This window comes from Anomalospiza imberbis, chromosome 4, assembly GCF_031753505.1.
Source record: "Anomalospiza imberbis isolate Cuckoo-Finch-1a 21T00152 chromosome 4, ASM3175350v1, whole genome shotgun sequence".
NCBI lineage: Eukaryota > Metazoa > Chordata > Aves > Passeriformes > Viduidae > Anomalospiza > Anomalospiza imberbis.
Window position 1 is genome coordinate 42875117 of NC_089684.1, and position 19929 is coordinate 42895045.

At 45.0% G+C, this 19929-nt stretch overlaps 4 long non-coding RNA genes across 6 annotated transcripts; 2 read left to right on the forward strand and 2 right to left on the reverse strand.

The window, feature by feature from the left end:
• The first annotated feature begins 349 nt into the window (after window positions 1-349).
• Window positions 350-2274, forward strand: LOC137472722 (uncharacterized). The gene is made up of 2 exons (XR_010998382.1): window positions 350-465; window positions 530-2274. It is a non-coding gene; the product is annotated as an uncharacterized lncRNA (long non-coding RNA).
• Window positions 2275-7138: 4864 nt separating this feature from the next.
• On the reverse strand, window positions 7139-10210 carry LOC137472723 (uncharacterized). 2 transcript variants are annotated; one of them, XR_010998384.1, is made up of 4 exons: window positions 9839-10210; window positions 8892-9039; window positions 7843-7897; window positions 7139-7522 (listed from the first exon to the last, which is right to left on the reverse strand). It is a non-coding gene; the product is annotated as an uncharacterized lncRNA (long non-coding RNA). The 2 variants fall into 2 exon arrangements; XR_010998383.1 differs by lacking the exon at window positions 9839-10210 and having other exon boundaries at window positions 8892-9080.
• A 128-nt stretch (window positions 10211-10338) lies between these two features.
• Window positions 10339-14233, reverse strand: LOC137472725 (uncharacterized). Of its 2 annotated transcripts, XR_010998385.1 has the most exons (5): window positions 13997-14232; window positions 13019-13799; window positions 12208-12293; window positions 11220-11320; window positions 10339-10725 (listed from the first exon to the last, which is right to left on the reverse strand). It is a non-coding gene; the product is annotated as an uncharacterized lncRNA (long non-coding RNA). The 2 variants fall into 2 exon arrangements; XR_010998386.1 differs by lacking the exon at window positions 11220-11320 and having other exon boundaries at window positions 10652-10725; window positions 13997-14233.
• Window positions 14234-14399: 166 nt separating this feature from the next.
• On the forward strand, window positions 14400-19929 carry LOC137472726 (uncharacterized). The gene is made up of 3 exons (XR_010998387.1): window positions 14400-14489; window positions 14574-16382; window positions 18868-19929. It is a non-coding gene; the product is annotated as an uncharacterized lncRNA (long non-coding RNA).

Consider the following 19929-nt stretch of genomic DNA (forward strand, 5'->3'; position numbering starts at 1 on the left):
TCCCTTTCCACCCAAGCCATTCTGTGATTCTGAATTAGAAGTCTTTAGGAGCACACATGACTAAGCATGAGTGGTATATACACACAGCATATACTTTTAAAATTAATTTTCTAGGTATGAGAAGATAGCATACCTAGAGAGATAGATATCAGAAGGTACCCCCATCCTGCTGGGAAGGTGTTAGGAAGGAGAGTTGGAAAGATGACTAAATATTTTGATTCCCAGGTAATTGCACAAAGGCCACTTCACAAACCCTGAAGATCTTGAATCAAATTCCTGCTAAAAACCAGGAATCCAAAAACTGTCCCCAGTATTTCATGATGTTTTGGCCCATTCAGTCTGATGACTTGCTCTGTCACATACATAGAACATAATGAACATAACGTTCTGAATATAACATTCACAGCTATTGCTCAGCAAGGATTTCCCAGACTCCTGACCCTTCCAGTAAGCTTTTAGAACCAGGTTACCATCAAACCAGCAAGGATTTCCCAGACTCCTGACCCTTCCAGTAAGCTTTTAGAACCAGGTTACTCTTCTGGCTCTGTCTGTGAAACCTGTGAGAGGATTAATCTGTTAAAACCCGGGACCTTGATGGCCTGGGTGGTCCTTGTCTGGGCAAGTGGATAATGCAGGCAAGCAGGTGCAAAGGAGGGTGAGGGTACCAGGCACAGCTTGGTTTTAGCATTCATCTGACAGTGGTCACTGGGACTGCCACAGGCTCACAATCACACAGAGTTCTCCCCATAGCTTGTCAGGGGGTACAGAAAGACTTCTTAAGGAAAAACAAGCAGGAAAAGGCACAGAAAATTTGTCAGGCCAATCACTGAGGGGAGGTGCTTTAAACAAAGAATTGTGTGCAAGGGTTCTACCCCCATCCACAGGCTCTGTTGGCTTGTAGCTTCTTGCAGGTGCCCATCTCTCAGACCAAACATCTGCAGGCTTTGGAGAATCAGCCTGACTCTCAGAAGGAGCTGAGGTCTGAATTTCCACTTCTTGTTTCAAACACAAGGAAATGCACTTGAATTCTGAGCAACTTGAGAGGTGTGACAGACTGCTTTGTTTCAGTGCCATGTAAAACTTTTAAACTGGAATTTTCCAGCAGCATTCCAGTGCCAGACTGATGAATTATGAATCATGTTCTGTCTGTCACATCAGCAAGGTGCGTCAGTCCCTGCAGCAAAGCGTATTAAAGCTCTCTGTTGCTCACTGAAATGAGAGCATGGTCCAGCCTCAGCAGAGCTCTACTTGTAAAAAAGAGGGGGTGAAACTCACACTGGTCACTGGACAACATCTCTCCAGTACAAGCTTTGCCTTTCTGGGAGCCTTTAGTGACAGCCTTCCATTGCAAGACAGAACAACTCCAAGTAAAAGTACTTCTCAGGCACACAAACATGGAATATCCAACAGTGTCAGAAGAACACAAGTAGCTAACAGCAAGTGCTTTTATATGAACTGAATTGAATTATATCAGCATTTTGCTAGAAACTGGAAACTAATTCCTGTATGGTTTCTCCAAGAAGGGGAGGCAAACAGAGCAAGCCATGCCACATACCTTGACAAAACCTCCTCTTTGTGCCTGGCAGGCTGACACATCAGTGGCCCTGGCAGCAGGCTCTGGAAATACAAATCCTAAGTGCAGAAAGAGTAAGAAATAACATCACTATTGCCCTTCTGATACAAGTCACACCAAAGGATTGGTTAGCAGAAGTGGAGGATCAAAGAGAAAGCAAACAAGCTAATACCTCTTTTTTGCCAGCTGATTCTCATCTCCTGGAGAGCACATCACAGTAGCTGTTCTAGACTGTCACCTGTACACAGTCAGCTGTCCCACACTGAGTTGTTTACAGCCTTAGGGCTTTATCTGCTCTTGAAAATGTTAGCTTTTGACCTGTGCCCTTACATTTCTTATATCTCTGAGCCCTTAAAAACCTTTTCTGTGGTCCTTGTGGCTATTGGAATTCTCCTGCAAACCCTGAGAAGCAGAATAGCTGTTTTGAAAACAATCTGATACAGCAAGTCCATGTCAAAGCCCTGCACAGCTCTGCCTCCTGAGCCCAGCAGCCCTAGGAAGGGGTCCCCTTCCCTTCCCTTCCCCTCTACCGTGCCCTGGATAAGGCTCTGACATGAAGCTGTGTACTGGTCACTTTGTCGCTGACAGCATGGTCTTTGAAACCATGGAGAGAAACCAAGGCTGACACCCGCTGCTACTGAGGCTTTTGTACCATGGGGCCAAAGTATTTTATTGCTGTCATTAAAAGTCAAGTGATTTAATCTCACTGGTGTTCTAATGCATACCTTATTAACTAAATCTCATTTTCTAGTTAACCATGAACTATCAGACTATTCACGCCTTTAAACAAGCAGGACTTTCAGGGATTAAGTGTGGTGCAGAGCTTGCTATGCCAAACCCACCAGCACCTTCCCTTCCTGTCAGGTGTGCCAGGGCAGCCTGCCCAGACAGCATGACCCAGGATAGTGCCTGGCCACAGACCTCAGTCCCTGGGGCATCAGCCGTTTGATTTTCCCCCTCTGGAAGTGGATGCCGCAGCCAGTGTAGAAAGAATTAAATTTTCTCCCCCACCACAAAACTCCTCCGGATGACACAGACGCCCTGCAGCTTCCCTTCACACGCCCGTGTGGAGAAACACAAGTCCAACAAACACCTCCACCTCCCAACTCGGGGGAGGTTTCTCTAGCTCTGAAAACCCAGGCCTGGGCAGCATTTGAGCTGCATGGAGAAAGGACACAGACTCGTTTTTCCAGTGATGACAGCGATGCTTTGCTCTTTTCTGGGAACTGGCTTTCTATTTTAAGTGTCCCAGAGCCAGGCAGCACTAAGTAAGCAATAGCAAAGGTATAGCATAACTTCTGTTGAAAACCTACTCCTGGCTCTGCAAACAGGAAGCTAAAACTTCCCCACCTTCCTCAAGCACACCTCCACAAAGCCCCTTTAGTAAGACACACTGGTTAGGGCAGGCAGGACAACACAGAGGCAGGGGAAAGCACACAGTGCTTACAGGGAGGGTGTGCAGGGTGGAAACAAGGAGTGGAGACATCCTCCTCTGATGGGAGAGGGCAAGAACATGTTAGACCATGTGTATCACAGCATCTTACCTTAAACATTCTTTTGACTTTTAAAGTACCTCCAACAGCCCCAGCTGGTGAGTAAGGGAGTAGGCACACAGGGAGGTCAGAGAAAGGCAGAGTTTCCTGACACCCGTTCATTTCCAGGAGCACTTACTCATTGCTGGGAAGTGCTGAGAGCAGCAATTGTTCCCCAGTTCTTGCACAGAAAATCCCATCTTGCCCCCAGGCATGTGTCAGAGACTTTTTCCAGTGACCCATGAGAGCTGGGAGGCCACAGCAGACACTGGGTCCAAATGAGATGACAAAATCATCATCATCTGATTGTGACTCACTTCAAGCAACTTAGTTTTGGGAAGTTAGCTTGGAGACCAACATCCCTCCCTGCCTGTTAATGATTTACCTCCAGAATAAAATCCAGAATTTACATTCAGAAACTTTGGGTACAGGAGCTGTCTGCAAAACCCAGGGAGTTTTTCCAGGGAAACTCATCCAGAAGGGTCCCTCCTTAGCTGCAGCATGGACCTTTCCCTGCTAAGTGGAGTCAGGACCTGTATGAAGTAACCTACAGGTCTTCAACATCAACTTTCTCATCACCATTGTAGCAGATATTTACTTTTTTAATGGGAGTTACCCTTTACTTACTGTTACAGGGAGCTCTTGCACAGCAAGAACCACTCCTTTGCATTAATTATTATTATTCAGATGCATTAATGATAAACAGGAATAAAGGCAAAAATTTTCCAGGCAGCAAAGGAGACTCCCAGATATGCCAAGCTACAGCAGCACTGGGTCTCTTGATGTTCTCCCACAGCCCTCCCTACAGCATCTTCCTTTCACTTCTGTTCTGGCTCATTTCAAAAAGCATAAAATTAAGCTTGCAAGCATAAAAGAACCAGATACAATGAGTAGCAGACTATTGCACAAAACTGATATCCAAGGAATTTCATTAAGGGGTCCCTCGACTTCATTTGACTGAGAATTGTGGACAGTCAGAGCAAGGAGCTAGCACCAGCTTACTCAGGTTGGAACAGAGAAGGTGAACACTGACAGAGGGCAGAGCAGGAGAAAATGAAACACCAGAGTGGAAATACATAGTGGAAAAGGCAAGGCTGGATAAACAGCAGTGGGGAAATGAGGAGGGAAATGCCAATAGGGCAGAAAAGCTAGAAGGCTGGGAGAAAGATTTGAGCACAGGTAACTGAGGAAACTGGACTGGAAAATGCCGGAGTCCAGGACATCCCTCTGGCTGTCCTGGCTGTCTCGAGACAGGGGGCAGGGGCTTGGAGACCCTGGCATGAAGTCAAAAACACCTGTGGCTTTGATTTTAGCCTGTGGAAAAAGCTGCAAACTTTGTATGAGGAATTACAACCTCCAAGTGTTTGAGTAGCGTGGTAGTTGAATTGACACAGAGTGAAAAAGTAGAATTTAGGGGTTTTTAGAATGTGATTAAGGGGTACAAGATGGAGGAATTTGGGGGTGGGATTTGCATTCTTCTCCTTCTCCTTGTCCTCCATGTCTTGCTGTGATGGTGACACTTTTCTATTGGTTTAAGGTACAGACACACTGTCTAACATAGATGATGGGTATTGGCACGTTATTGTAAACATAGCACACGTAATTTTGAGTATAAAACGTAAACACCGCCTGAGGTGACACACAGAATGCCATGGCCTTCTTGCTAGACAGAGCTCAGCAGGTCAGAGAAAGAATGTTATAGATAAGGAAAAATAAACAACCTTGAGAAGCTGGCCCTACACATCCCGACTCCTTCTTTGGCTGCACAGGCTGGGAAACAAGGACTTTTACAATCCTGGGGTCATCCTGACACACAGACCCTGAGAGAAAAGGGGGAGAGAAAGCAAAATAATGAAGTGAAATCCACTTCATAAGGCTGAGCTGGTCTATCAGAGGCCAAGCTTAAGCAGAGGGAAAAAGCATGGCCCCAAGTCTCCTTGTCCCCCCAGCACCACACAGCCTACTGCACAAGTCTGTGGCAGTGGTCCCTGCTGGGGCAGCTCTGGCAGTGTCTGTACTCCTGCATCAACTCAGCTTTAATGAGCTTGATTGCTTAATTAATATATTATCCCAAAGAAATCAACTTTGCAAGCCCTGCCTTGAAGCTTGGTACGATCTGCACAAAAATTTTGAGTGTTAACTTAAATGCAGTGCTCTGAATTTCCATAGCTTGCCTAAGGGTGCCCCTGTTATTGCTGGCATGTGCAGCCTACACTGCCATCAGGACTCCACTTAAATACATGCCAACTGCAACTATTTTATCCAATTTCTCCCAAGGTGGAGAGCAGCAGTGCTGGCAAAGACAGAGGTAAAGAAATGTTGAGAAACTCTGCCTCATCATCAACCTTTTTAGTGTTTCTGGTGATTAACTCACCTCTCCTTTTTAACAGAGGGCCAATATTTCCTTTAGGTTTCTGCCTGTTGTTTATGTATCTAAAGAACCTCTTCTGTCAGTTTTCAACATCTCTGGCCAAATTAAATTCAAGCTGAGCTTTTGCTTTTCTAACAGCATCTCTGCAGTTTTAGTAGTAGGAAGAGATGCTCCTCATCAAAGATATGGGATTATGACCTGACCAAGACAAAATGTGTTTAACATCTGATAGCTGATCCACATCACCACTTCTCGCAGCAGCATCCCCTGGTCCCTGCCAGACAATCATTACATACTTTTGTTAGGTTTCTTTTCTTTTCTTTTCTGTAAATTTAAAGAGGACCTTCCCTTCCAGTAAATTACAGCTTTCCTTTTGCTTTCAGACCCGTCTGCTGCTCATGTTTTCATGCTGCCCAAGCTGCTTGTCTTTGGCTTTTCCAAGACGCTGACTGAGGAGAAGGTTAAGCAGTTTAGTGGTTGAGTGGCTGGTACAAAAACAAACCTACAGATTTCTGATCCAGAACACCAAAACAACACAGCATAGAGAAACAGCCCAGCTGGGGCCAAGTATACGTGCTATTGCATTACACACCCCGGTGTTTATTTACAAGGCAAGCCAAGTCGGGCTGCCATCCCTCCTTAAACATGTATTTTCATGGCCAGAAATTGTCCTTGGATCAAGTTTCTGGTAGGAGGAGTGTGTAAAGCAGCCATGCCTGCAGGATCTGTGGCCAGCAGGCTTCTCCAGCACATCTTCCCAGAGGTGAAACACAGGTATGAAGGACTTGTCCACAGCTGCTGTGAGATACCTGAGACAACAGTGGGGGTTTGGCACCTGTGTTGCAAGCAGAGTGGGAGCTTCAGACAAAGTTTATTAAGAGAAGCCCTCTCCTTACGTCAAAAGGTGTGGGAAGAACCCCCTTGCTTTTTTAATTCCTCAAAGAAGAGCTTAGTCTGGGATCCAGTCTTGAGCCAGACTTTGTCAATGGTTTATGTCCAAAAGGTTATACAGGGGTAATTGAGCCTTTATAAAACTTTGTCCAGCAGCACAAAGGATGGCAAAACAAATATATTTATAAAAATAAAATGAATTATTCATTTAAATTGGTTGCAATAATAATGATGTTTTCAAAAAAGGGGTTAATCAGAATTATTTACAGCTAGGTAGCTGTAACTGCTAGAACAGTGCACTGGTTTTGAAGCAATATTGAAGCAGTTATAATAAAGCAATTATATTGAAGCAATTATGTCCTTAAGCTTATAGGCTTTTTAGAAGCAGCACAGCTTCACAGAAGCTGGCAGTGCTCCTGTCATCAGCTGACAATCATCAATAGAACATTGTAACCAGGGACAAAACAAGCAGCATCTTGGGCCATAAACAATGAATACAAACAAATTATTCTCAAAGAAAATAGTTGTCTTTGGATGTGTGCACAACCTGCTGCTCTTTCAACCTTCAAAGCACTGAAATAATGGCATTTTTAGCAAAATTGGACAGCTGGGTCTGTCCTAAGAAACAAAAGACTTCTCACCCCAAGCAGTACCTGTTTCCCTTCTCCTATAAAACACATGCTATCACAAGAACTACAAAGTTTATGCCTTCAGCATTTTCCCCCCAAAATCAATTACTATAGTGTGATGAAAAGAACAAGCACTTCTGACTGATCAAACCAGGAGTTTTATTTCCACCTGTTAAAAGAAATGTCTGCCTACCAGCAGAATCCAACATAGATGAGCAGACTTGATTATATTTAAATAAAATAAAAATTATTTATAGTTCAATTCAGAGAAAACAAAACTTTATGCAACAAAAACTATATATACATAGAAAAAAAAAACTCATTATACCACCTATCCCCCAAATCCATCTAAGACTGTCATGAAAAATATAAGTACTTATATATAAATGGAATGGTGTTGTCCTGGAGTGAGATCTATCCTGCAGGTTGGGCAAAAGCTGGCAGGCTGAAGGGCAGAAGGGAGGCACTGACTGCAGAAGACATGGCCACACAGTGTTGACAAAATCAGCCGTCCACTTTGCACAATCTGGGAGAAAGGAAATCACAACAAGAAGGAACTTGAGTTAGCTGCTTTACTGGAAGCAGGCAAGTAGGACTTGGAGTATCTGCAATCTGTCAGTTACTGCTGAATAGTGAGGAACACATAGGTCTGGCAGTGCCTCCTTGGCAAGGGTTTTTCCCTCTGCGTACACCAACAAGAAATAACTTCTAGAGCTCCAAAGCAAGGTCTGTGCTTCAAACCAGCTGCCCACAGCATACCACATCAGCCAGCTTGGTTGTGCAGCTCCCCTTGTTCCCTATTCCCCTCCCACAAAGCTGGAAAGATGACAACAGGTGAGTCCTTACCTGTGGGTAAAAATCCATGCAGATCGGGCACCTAATAGTACCTACTGGCCAAGCACTAGAGAGAACAGAACCAGAAAGAACATGCAGCTGTTTATGTCACTGCACTGAGGGTCACTGGCACATAAAATGTCATGTAATCTCCAGCTGCACTGAGCAGCCATGACACATTTCCTTTGGAGAAGCCTGCATATCCTAAACTCTCTCAGTTTGCTGTATGTAATAATGAGCGTGGGTCTCCCAAAGGCAAGAGCATCTTAGTTTTCACTGGGAGAAGGATGCAGTCAGGCACCGTGCTCTAGGATCTGAAGCATCAGCAGCCTCCAGCATTGGGCAGTCTATGTAGGGCAGCATTTATGTCCAACAGGTCACCAATAACAGCTTTTTAACTAAAGCATTGAGCTGTCCTCTGGGAAGTATTAGTTCTAGAATGGAACAAGGCCTGACACTACAGAGTAACACTGCAGACAGCTCTGGAAAGAAGGACTTTGCTCAGCATTAAGTGCTGCTCTTCAGCATCACCTAAACAGAACAGGAAGGCACATGCTGTAACGGAGGAGTTTGAGATCAAAGGGAAAAATCATGCCTTTTTTATATTAAGTTCTCTCTTATCTTGCCTTCCAGTAATCCAAAGCACAGCAGCTTTATTAAAACCTGCACAGAATTTGTCTGTCTGCTGTCAAGCCATCAATACCAATGAAAGTATTTCCTTATCTAATGGCACTACTAGAGCCTGGCATGAAAAGAAAATGTAATGTATTGTGAGCTATGGCCTGTGCCTAATCACCCTCTATTGCTATACTCCCAAACTCGTCTTTAAGGTTGTGTGCAAAGCTTTCCATCTGCCTTGGGCTCCCTTCCTCTCCAAAAGTAAAAATGGTATCATTTGATCATCATGCAGCATGGCATGTGGTCATCACTGAAAAAGGGAAATAAGTAGAGTGAGTAAAGATTAAAAAGATAAGCCAAGCCACAGCAGTAAAACATAGTCTTGTCTGTATGAAAAACAAAAGGCAAAATTCTATGTCTGGTACATCATGAGTCATACATACTCTGAACTTCCAGTTTCACCTTCTGATGAATCCCTTTCTTCAGATGCTGAACCAGTCACAGATACATCATTATCTGTTGCTTCATCTTCCTCCTCATCATTCAGAACAGAGTTGTCCAACAGCAGCTGGCTTCTTCGTTGATCCCACCCTGCAATTTAATTTCAGTAAGTTAGATTTATTATTTACTCTCTCTCCTTAGAACTATCATTTAAACGAGTTATTATAAATGGTCTGTAATGGTTCCAATTTGAAATGGACCCTATTCAGCTGGGTTAAAATCAGTCTTAAATAAACTAGTTTCCCTATATTGAGGCTGAACCCTTCCACACATTGTGACTATTCTGCTACAGACCAACACAAAACATTTGCTCTATTCACCCTATGTACAGCTAAAAATGTTACCTGAGAGAGTCTCAGTGTCATATGTTCCACAGAGTTATACTATTTGTGAACAAATCTGCCTTATAAAGGGAAGTTCTTTCACACAATTCTTACTAATGGGTAACTTGAAAATTGTAACACATATAGTTCAAAGGAGATATATTTCTAATGGCCTCGTAACACCCACAGGGTAAGAACTGCTGTTTGCTTTTTAATTCTCAGAATACACATGCAAGAATGACCTCTGCAACTCCCATGTCCATGTAACAATATTCAAGCACTAATCAATTAAAATTACAGAAAATGTCACCTAATTAAAGTTCCTTCCTGCATAAGTATTGTGCAACAACTTCTGTTGTGGGGATTTTCCACAGTGTTTGATAGCAGCTATCAGACATAGATGGGATCCATTCTTTAAGACACTAGCCAGAGGCTTTAGCACTGTTCTTTGCCTTTTGCTAAATGCAGTTTCAATCCCTGCTGTTTGAGATGGTTGGAAAGGACACAGAAAAACTAATGATTATCTTTATAACAATTCCATTATAAACTTTAAAATGTAAACTCACCTTCAATAAGCTTGCATCAGTGCATATGGGAAGAGAGAAAAAAGAAAATACAATTAGACTTTGGTATGCAGCCCTGGTGTTACACACCACCACCAGCTCAGCCAAGCAATTATAACAGATCAGATCAAGAATGCTAGGCTATCGTTCTCTAATTTTGGTTAAGAACATTAAAAGCCAAATAGCTGCTGCCCTAAGAACAAATAAGAGGTTGCTGCTAGTTCTCTTCCCACCGCTGGAACAGGATAGAAACAGAGGCAGCTTTAGAACCACCTGAAAAGCCTCCTCCCTTCTCCCATTTCAGTTTCCAAACTGGATGTTGGCTGGAAGTGTTTCTTTCCCTCAATTTTCCCCAAAAAGGAAAATTCATATTAGATGAACCAAAAAAAAAAACCCAAAACAACAACAACAACCAAAAAAAAAACCAACCAACCAACCAAAACAAAACAAAACAGAACAAAAAAAAACAAAAACACACACACACACAAACCAAAAAAACAACAACAAACAACAGGGGCTGGGAGGAAAGAATTCCAGTTGGCTGCTCTATGGGCACCAGGCAAATAGAACTCATCTATCTGCAGTCTGTCAGAAGCTGCTAGAAGAATGAGGAACCCACAGATCTGCCAGTGCCACCTTGGCAGGAGTTTCTCCCTCAGGGCACACCATCAAGAAGTGACTTGGAGGGACGAGCTACTTGGAGCTCCAATGCAAGGGCTGTGCTTTGAGCCAGCTGCCCACAGCATCTCACACTGGCCAGACGAGCTGTACAGTTCCCTTTTTGCCCCATTCCCCTCCCACAAAACAGAAATGATGACAACACATGGATCCTTACCTCTAAGTACTCATCCATCCAGTTTGGAGAACTAAGAGTACCTGATGACCATGCACTAGAGAGAACACAGCCAGAAAGAGCATGCAGCCATTCATTTCACCACACAGCAAGTGTTACTGGTACATAGAATGTCAGAAATTAAAACATCCCCTACTCTGACTTAGCAACACCCCAGCCCAGCAACACAATTATTCCAAAAACTCTTATGTACTGCAAGCATTTCAGCACATCCCAAGCAATTATGTAAGACATATTCATTAATGACCTCATGAACAGAGAAGAACTGTTCCTGCTGGATTTTGCTAGGATTTTTTTTACTTAGTTCTCTTCCTGTCTGGAAGAGATAATATTATATTCTATGTCTATATATTATTATATATATATATTTTTAAATATATATATATACACATTATATATATGTCTATATATTATATTCTATGTCTGAAGTTTTCACACAGAATTAAGCAGAACCCAGAAACTTGACAAAAAAGCTCTTTCTACCCTATGTCAGAAATCAGGCTTTGGAGAGACACTTTATCTCTCACATACCCATCACCATCTCATAGTTCCACGTCATCATCACTTGCCAGTAGCACAGCGGAATTATCATCTGCTCTGGAAAGTGGCTGCTGCTGGTTCTGCTCCCACTGCTAGAATGGGTTAGAAATAGAGGTAACTTAGGAATCACATTAACACCTTCCACCCTGCTCCTCTGTTTCAGTTCCCTCACTGGATTTAGGCTGGAAGTGTTTCTTTCCCTCTTTTTCTCACAAATGGGCAAATTCAGCTGTGATAGCCACAAATGCTTTGTATGAGATGAACAGCTGCTGAAGAAAAAAATCCAACCCCAAACCCACACTTATTTTTGCAGAATTGGAGCTGGGACATGCAGATTCTTCCATAAAGTTCAAGACCTTTGCCAGCATCACTGCTGCATGTTTCTGATTTGCTCGGCAGCAGTGGCATCCCAAAACTCAGGGGATAAACTACCCTGTGGGCTGGATCTTTGTAAAATACTTCTTGGAGTAAAAACCAGAACTGGATTCATAAACTTTAAATACTTCTTGGAGTAATAAACGCTGTGTACCCCAGCCAGCTACAGTTGTGCTTGGTACCTAAGTGACAGGAGTACCTCAAATCAATGTTGCAGCTAAATACTTCATATTTGGGAAGTCAAATGCTTCCTGTCCTCGTCTTTCCTTTTTCTTTAAATCACTGGCCTATATCTTGTGTATCTCCAGAACAGCTTCAGCTGTTCTATTGGCTCCTTCTGTTCTATTACCCATTATTGCTAAGCATTCTCTCCAAGTTTTGGAGCAACAAGGTCTTTTAAATTATTCTTCCACTCTCTGCAAATGATACTCAGAGATGCTGATGCATTCACAGGTGCATTTGGGGTTGACTGGGAGCTATAGCTAAAGTAAGTCAGACCTGTGTTTCAGCCCTGAAGATTTGGATGCCAGAAGGCAGGCCTGGCAGCACAAGAGAAAACTAATTTGGCTGTGAGATGGAGAGAAGCGTGTCATCCACTACTTACCACAACACTGTCAGAATCATTGCCAGTTAGATTGATGTCTTCAGAGTCAGGAGAGTCAGCTGTGATACCTATAAATTCCTCACCAGCTGAAAACCAGAATGTTAGAATCAATATGAGAAATTGCAGAGGAATGAAATGGGCAGCACCAGAGGAACAGGCTGAGGTAGGATTCATCTGTGCCCTGGGTCTCTTCTTTTCAGGAATGTGTCCAACATTTCACTTCAGCTTTGCTCTCAACAGTCCACAGGAGAGCATTGCCAGCCCTGTCCTCTACGAGAAAGAGTGGCTGAGCTCCTCACACAGTTCTGTTTGGTGACAGCAGCTTGCAGGAGGTACACACCAACATAAGATTTATCTAACATAGGGGAGTGTTTATCACACAGGAAAAAAAAAAAAACAAACTAAAGCTGGAATCATAGCAGGTCTCCTGATTTTACAGTACCATACTGTAGAGGTTCCCTTGAGGGACGAGGCACAGCTAATGACAAATTTTCCTTATCTGTTTCCCAGCTGGGAGATCCCAAACAGTTTGCTACCCTGTGTAGTGGCAGCTGGGGCAACTGCCAGCTGCTCAGAGCAGACATTCAGGTACTGGAGCAGCACTTGGACCTTTCATCTCCCGCTAGTGCAAATGTATCACAGCTCAGTAACAAACCCATGTGCTTGTCGGGAGCCTTGCTGTTTGCAGATGCCATATGAGGTGCTTCCTAAAATCCCACATTTCCCTTCTTCCCCACTAAAGAGCCTAGAGACTGGCAAATGCAGACATTTGGGTGGACCCCATCCCTCCAGAAGCAGATTCTGTCCTTACCAAGCTCAAAAGAAAGTGTACCACTTTCTTCGAAGTCTACTGGCTCTGGCTCTGAAGCTCTACCTGTGCTAGGAGCCAGTAGCCTGCTCCATTTCTGAGCTTGACTAGAATCATCTGCTTCTCCACAGTGCTTTCACTGATTCTAAGAGGGAGCAAAGCCTTAGCATTTTCTGTGGGAGTAAGGGTAACGTGGCCCCCATTTTTGCAACATCAATGAAAGCATGAGAGTACAGATAACACTCATGCAAAGGCTGGAATATGCATCACATGGTGCAATGAGTCATTCCTCCCTGAGCACATGTCATCAAGGAAAAGGAGTCCCCCTGATCTCTTACCAGCTGTCTCACCAAGAAAAAGCCTGTCCCAAAGGCTTGAAAATGAAGAGACTATTTCACAATTTTATCTGGTCACTGTTCACACTGTAAGCATTTCTGAAATATTGCTAGCACCCAGAGAGATTTAAAATCTTCTGTCTCCCAAAACACGAAGTTACATGAAGTCTTAATAGGCTTCTGTTACCATGCATTTACTACAAACTCTTTAAATCCTTTCTGGAAGTACACCAGACAATGTGGTTTAGGAATAGAATTTGCATTGAGTAGTAAAGTACTCGCTGTGCTCATGGTGTTTCATGACCTAAAACCACGGGAAGAGTAAGTGGGACAGGCACCAGAGAAGAATGTCAGAGAAGCTACAGCGATTGATCCCTTAGATTTCTTTAGGTAGCACGCTGCTACAAAACCCTGACTTCTAGGGGTCAGAGAATGATTCTCTTCCAAACCTACCAGAAGAGAAGAGAGATTGCCTATCTGGAATACCTGTTCTCTTAAATACCAACCCTGCTCCAGGATTCCCATCCCTGAGTCACCGGTTTCTATACAAGTTCAGTACTGGAGCCTCAGACACCTGCAGCTGGGCCATAAGCACAGAATAGCCCCTCAGCATTAGAAACCTTTTTCAAAGATAGTCTACACTTACCTGTGTAGTCAGCCAAGAGTTTTCCTCATAAATGTCAGCAAATCACCTTCTGTTCCCACCGGGGATGGAGAAGATGTACACTACACAGAGGAGTCGGACACTTTGCGTCTGCTTCCCAGCAGAGGATCCATCAACTGCCTTAATGGACCCCAGGTCACCTGGGCGCCCTGGGATGGAATCCTTGTGGCAATGGTTTGGCTGTGGCAACATTCCATTAACGGTAGCAGAAGCCGCCTTTGCACCCTCCTGCTGTCCCAGAATGTTTTGGCACGGAAGGGACCTTAAACATCAGCGGGTTCCAATCTCCTGCCACGGGCAGGGACACTGTCCACCACATCAGGGTGTGCAGTACCCTAGCCAGACTGGCCTTCCAGGGACAGGCATTCCACAGCTCCCCCATAATTTTTAGTCTGTGGCTGAAAACTCTCATGAGACTGTTGTAACTTTTATTTCCAGTAAATAGAAATTAAAATTAAATGAAGAGACTTTTGAGGTTGGGTTGGATTTTTTTCTAAATTGGTGGAAGTCTAACAATTTGGATTCTTATTTAAAGTTGCTGAAGTCTTTAATTTTTCAGGTGTTCAGCTATTCCTCTGCTGAGCATTTCACAAGAGGATTGGGAGATTTGCTCTGCTCCTGGAGGCAGCACCTTCCTCTTGAAACCCTGCTCTGCTGTGAAAGGCAACACAGCAAGGAAAGTGAAATTAAAATTCAGTTTTTCTTCTAGCCAGTCTGCCACTGGACCTGCATTCAAAGGGTTTGGCTGGCACTCCTAAGAGCAGCAGCAGCAAATCCATCCCAGCCCTGCTGGATAGAGGGATGCTCCTCAGCCCCTGGTCCCATGGGTGCTCTTGGGTGTGGGGAGGATGGTGGAAATTCATCCAGTGCTGTGGATAGCATATGGATATTTTCAGCTCATAATCTACATGAGGAGGATCATTTCTTAAAATAATTTCTCTGTTGACACAACAGTTGCTATTAGGTAATGGGCAAAGTGTTGAGTGTTTAAAGATAGATGGGGACAACTTTCTCATTTTTCTCAGTCCTGTGTCTGGAAATTGAAGTAAAGGCTGGTTTTGGTCATCATACACTCATCCTTCGTTTCTCATACTTGGTGCCTGGCACAAAATACTTATTCATATATTAAATGTGTATTTGGAATTGATCTAGCACCTTAGCATTTTTATTTCAAGCATTAGATCTCCGTCAGGATTTTTATTATCTAAAACTCTGCCCTTTGGACCGAACAGTTTTGGAAAGCAGGAGTGTTTAAAATGAGATGAAGCACAAGTGGATTTACTGGCATATGAAGCATCCCATGCGTTAAGGCAGGGAGACTGTTCACTCACTCTACAGGTACAGCTGATGTTGGCTGAGTGGGCTCAGGTCCACTTGTATTTTGGGGTGGAATTGGATGGCTTTTTGCAGGAATGTGTCAACAGGGATAAGGGAGGAGGGAGCACTGAAGAAAAGGAGGGTCAGCTTTCAGTAAGTCAAACATTGAAGGCTGTCAGACTTGATCTTCCTCATCGCTGCTGGACGATGGCAGCAGGGGGCTGGGAGACTATTGTAAGGCCCAAAACTTTTTTAATTAATGCCACTATTGAAAATATTTATCACTTGGTGGTGTGGGAGGGAGATAAACTCCTGCCCCTTCTCTGCACGTTGTAGGGAAGCTGAAAAAATGACATACCTATTTTATTTCCTCCCATGCAGGCCAGCTTTGAAGCAAGGTGTAAGATCTCTGAAACACCCCCTGCCATTCCGTTTCATGACAGAAGAAGTTTGTATCTACCAACTTCCCAAACTTAAAACATTAGTTATAGCCAGCAGCCTAAGCTGAACCCAGACAGACTGGCTTGGTATATTAATCACCTGGAGGAATAGCATTGGGATTTTCACACAATGGCTACAGTTTGCCAGGATTTTTTGACAGGAGAAGTTTTTTCCCAGAGAACCTCAGGAAGTGAGAAACCCACAGTTCATTGGCCAGAGATTGTCAGCTCTGTACTCTCCAAAATCAGGGGTACCCTGATGATCAGAGCAAGGCCCAAAAAGCAATTTAAGAAGGGGGAATGTTATAGGATGTTGTTTAACAAAGTATCCAGCTGCAAGGCAATTGCTCTCCAAAGAAACCTTGCAGACCAGTCCCTCTAAAGCCACCATGAGGATGCAGGGAAATCAGCAAGGATTACCAAAAGCAGCCCCAAACAGATCGTAATATTGGCTAATAATATTTTTTACTTATGTCACTGAGATTTGCATTTTACTCCATGTGTCAAAATGTGCCTTTACTTGACTATAGCAATGGTTTTGACTTCAGAGTATGTTTTCCAAAATGTTTACAGGGATGTGCTGGTGGATGGTCTATTAGAGACTGCTCAGAGTAAGTAAAAGCATTTTTGAACCCCCCTTATAATAGGCAGTTCTGTGTGGCTTCTTCTGCAGAAATAAAACCCAAGTTTCTTATTGCTGGGGCTGCTTTGCACCCTCCTCAATGGCAATGAGGCAAAGGATGGAGGCTCTGGGGCATCTTCCATCATCCAAAAACCTGGATGTACTCAGGCCCCCTGCAGCTGCCTGGCCTTGGCTGCCAGCTTAGGAGCAGGAAGGCTGAGCACTGGGAAGAAGGGTTTGCTGGGGGTGTGCACAGTATTTCAGTCCCTCTCTGTCCCTGGTCTTTGGCATGGGATGAAGATGGGTCTCACTGAGTAACTACAGCAGGAGAGGAGAAGAATCATTATTGTACTGTAGCCATGCTCCGTCTCTTTTGAAAGGTGCTTTCAACTGCTCCCTCTGGCTGTCTGCTTTTGCCCTCCTCTGAAAAACCATGGTGTTACAACGGGGAAGGCACCCTTGTCTCTCTGGGCGGTTCCTGCTACCACCCCACAGTCAAGAAAACATCTGAGAAGGGCTATTTGTGATGGGCACCACTTGTCCCCTCCATACAGCCAGCATTGATCTCTGTAGCTGAAAACATACAGTTCCAAATTCCATTTGAATGGTTCCTCAAAACGCATCGTTGGCTTTTAGACTCCTTTTAAAAAGCCTTTTAGCAGTTCTTTGCAACCTCACTGGCCTGAAGCAGCAGTGTGTATAGCATACTTGCCTGGCCACATGACCACAATTAGCATTCATAAGAGTAGCTGGGATTTTAGGGACAATTTATTTTTTGTTCTGTACCCTCAGACAGCACATATCACTCTTCACTTGGGTTCACACACTTACAGGGTGGGATGAATGACCTTAAATCACTTCAGCAACAGCCTCTGCTCTCCCAGAGTGAAGAAACACCTATAGATAAATCACTGCTGCCCTTGATTAAAAAAAAAAAAAACCAAAAACCAAAAAAAAAACCAAAAAAAAACCAAACAAAAACCCCCCCACGAAACACAAGGAACATAATGTAAATGTATATCTATTAAAAGTCTAAATTAAATCTTTTCTCAAAAACACACAGCTCAGCAGAGCCAAAGAGCGAAGGGCCACAGAAGAACCACTCCCAGACCTGGTGACTACCTCTAGCTCAGCTGTAAGCTTGCTGTGGGTGTCTGAGCATGAGGGATGGGCAGTGTCACACTGCCATCCCCCTTCCTGCCAGCCCTCCTCTGCTCACCCTTCATTGCAAGGAAAAACCAGCTCTCTGCTTTGCTCCGATACTCTGGGAAAACCTTTTCCTAGGGAAACTTGCAGTTTTTGTATTCAGTGGCCTCTGGTGCTATTTGGCAGGTGAGTTTTGAAAGAGCGGGACCAGGCAGCATTATGATGCTGAGCAGGGGACTCAGGGTGAGTGTACCGAAACACTGTACTCTCCTAGACATAGAGCCAGAGTCACAGCACAAAAATTCCAGGTGCTTTCACAGCAACTGTGCAAGGAGGTAATGCTGGTATGCCAGTTATACCTGAACTAGCCAGCTTTATACCTGACCTCACCATTCGGGCAGAGCTCCCCAGGACCTCGGGGAAGCAGTGGGACAAGAAGCCAGCATCAGGCAGAACTAGGCATCATTCAACAGGCACAAAACATTCCCAGCAACAGGCATTTTATTCCACTAGATGGTGCCCAGCCCTTAAGGATGTTGCTTAATCCTTTGGACCAGGGTATGGTCAGAACTGAAGATAGAGTCGTCTGGGCGCTACGCTGGGTCTGCAAACCCCTTAGTTCCAACCCTGTCGGTGGTGAGACCCCAAAACCACCCTCTTTATTCGCCAGGCAATCATGCTGAGCCCTAGACCCCCAGAGCATTGCCATAGTCTATAAATCCAAGGGTGTGATGTGCCGTGGCAATTCTAGGGGTGAGTCATCCTGCCCAGACTGGCAGCAGCCCTGCAGCACCTTTTAGTCTGAGCTGGGTGGGCCAGCATGGGAAGTCCATGAGCCCTTGGGGGTCTTCTGCATGCTGCCCCGAGCCTGGAAAGTTGCAGGCAAATCCCTGCCACAGACTGCCTAAATCTCCATGTCCCTGCACCACAGGGACCAAGCTACACAGAGCAGCTTCCCCAGAGACACCAGGACCTAATGTTCTGGTAGGGGCCATGGTGGGCACATGGAATTTTTGACTTTTTCTCCTGGAGAGCATGAGCAGTAGCAAAGCAGAGTCCCAAGAGCTGGTGGTAACTGATAGCACCAGTGAGACACAGTGTCCTGGTGTTCCAGCATGAATCAACCATGAATGATCCCTAAGTAGCAAGTTGCTGCACAAAGCTATGGATGTTTCATCCCTGGAAGCGTTCAAGGCCAGGTTGGATGGGACTTTGAGCAACCTGGTCTAGAGAATGGCATCCCTGCCTGTGTCAGGGGAGCTGGAACTAGATTATCTTTATGGTCCCTTCCAAACCAAACCATCCTGTGATTCTGTGTCCTATAACAGGATCTCTCACTTCCTTGCATGCAGGTGTGCAGAGGGCAGGGAAGCAGGCACTCTGTGGGTACTTCACTGACATTGCGGCTGCTCCTGGCTGCTCCTGGCTGCTCCCTGCATGGGCACAGCATGGGTGGTGAGTCCCCTCAGCATGTGCTGAGGCAATACCTCTTTCCTCGAGGCTCAATGCCTCTCCCACTGTGCTTTTTGCTCCGGTACGCTGCTGAACAGCGTACCTGTTTTGGCAGCTTCTCAGACAGAAAAAGCAACCTGCAATTGCATAAACAGTGATTAACTTTGAGCACCACTGAGGGCATGGCTCCAGCATGTCAAAGCCCAGCCTGGCCTGTGTGCGGGGCCCAGTGGCAGGAGTGGTGATGGCACAGCCATAGTGTTATGGTGCTCCTGGAAGGACAGTGTGGCCAGGAAATGTACCATCAGGAGGGCATGATGAGGACTTCTTGCTGGGGGAGGTGGATGAACCAAGGGAGAGGATGCTCTGTGGGCCTCCAGAGCAAGCCCAGGGACGCCGGTGGCCCTAGGCAGGCTCTGGTAGCGTTTGATATCCCAAGGGAGGGATGTGTGGGGCTTGTTGGCCAAATTGCAGTCCCACAAGAAATGGCAGGGCCAGGGATGTGCTAGGGCCAGAAATCCTCTTATGCCCAGGGACCATGCCCACCCCCAGCATGCTGCTTGTGGCAGTGACTGCCTGAAGTCCCATTGCAAACACCAGAGTCAGCAGATCCTCAGGTACAGAAATGTCTTTATTTCTCCAGTAGGCTGGAAGTGAAACTGCAAGGACAGAGGCTTTTTCTCACTGCTTCTTTAGTTGCTTTGCATCAGTGCACAAACACCACTACCCTATGCCCTGTAGCAAAGCTGCTGTTCCCTGGCTGTCTAGCACAGCACACCCGTGCATTCCTGCTGCTGTGCCATGTGCAGCCTCCCCCGGATAAACAGCAGATCTCATGAACCAGTGATTTTTGGCTCCTGGGCTGTGAAGCACCGTGTGCCCCCAGCAACCTGCCCCTCACCCAGGCAAGAGCAGAGCCCGCAGCGGGGATGCCAAGG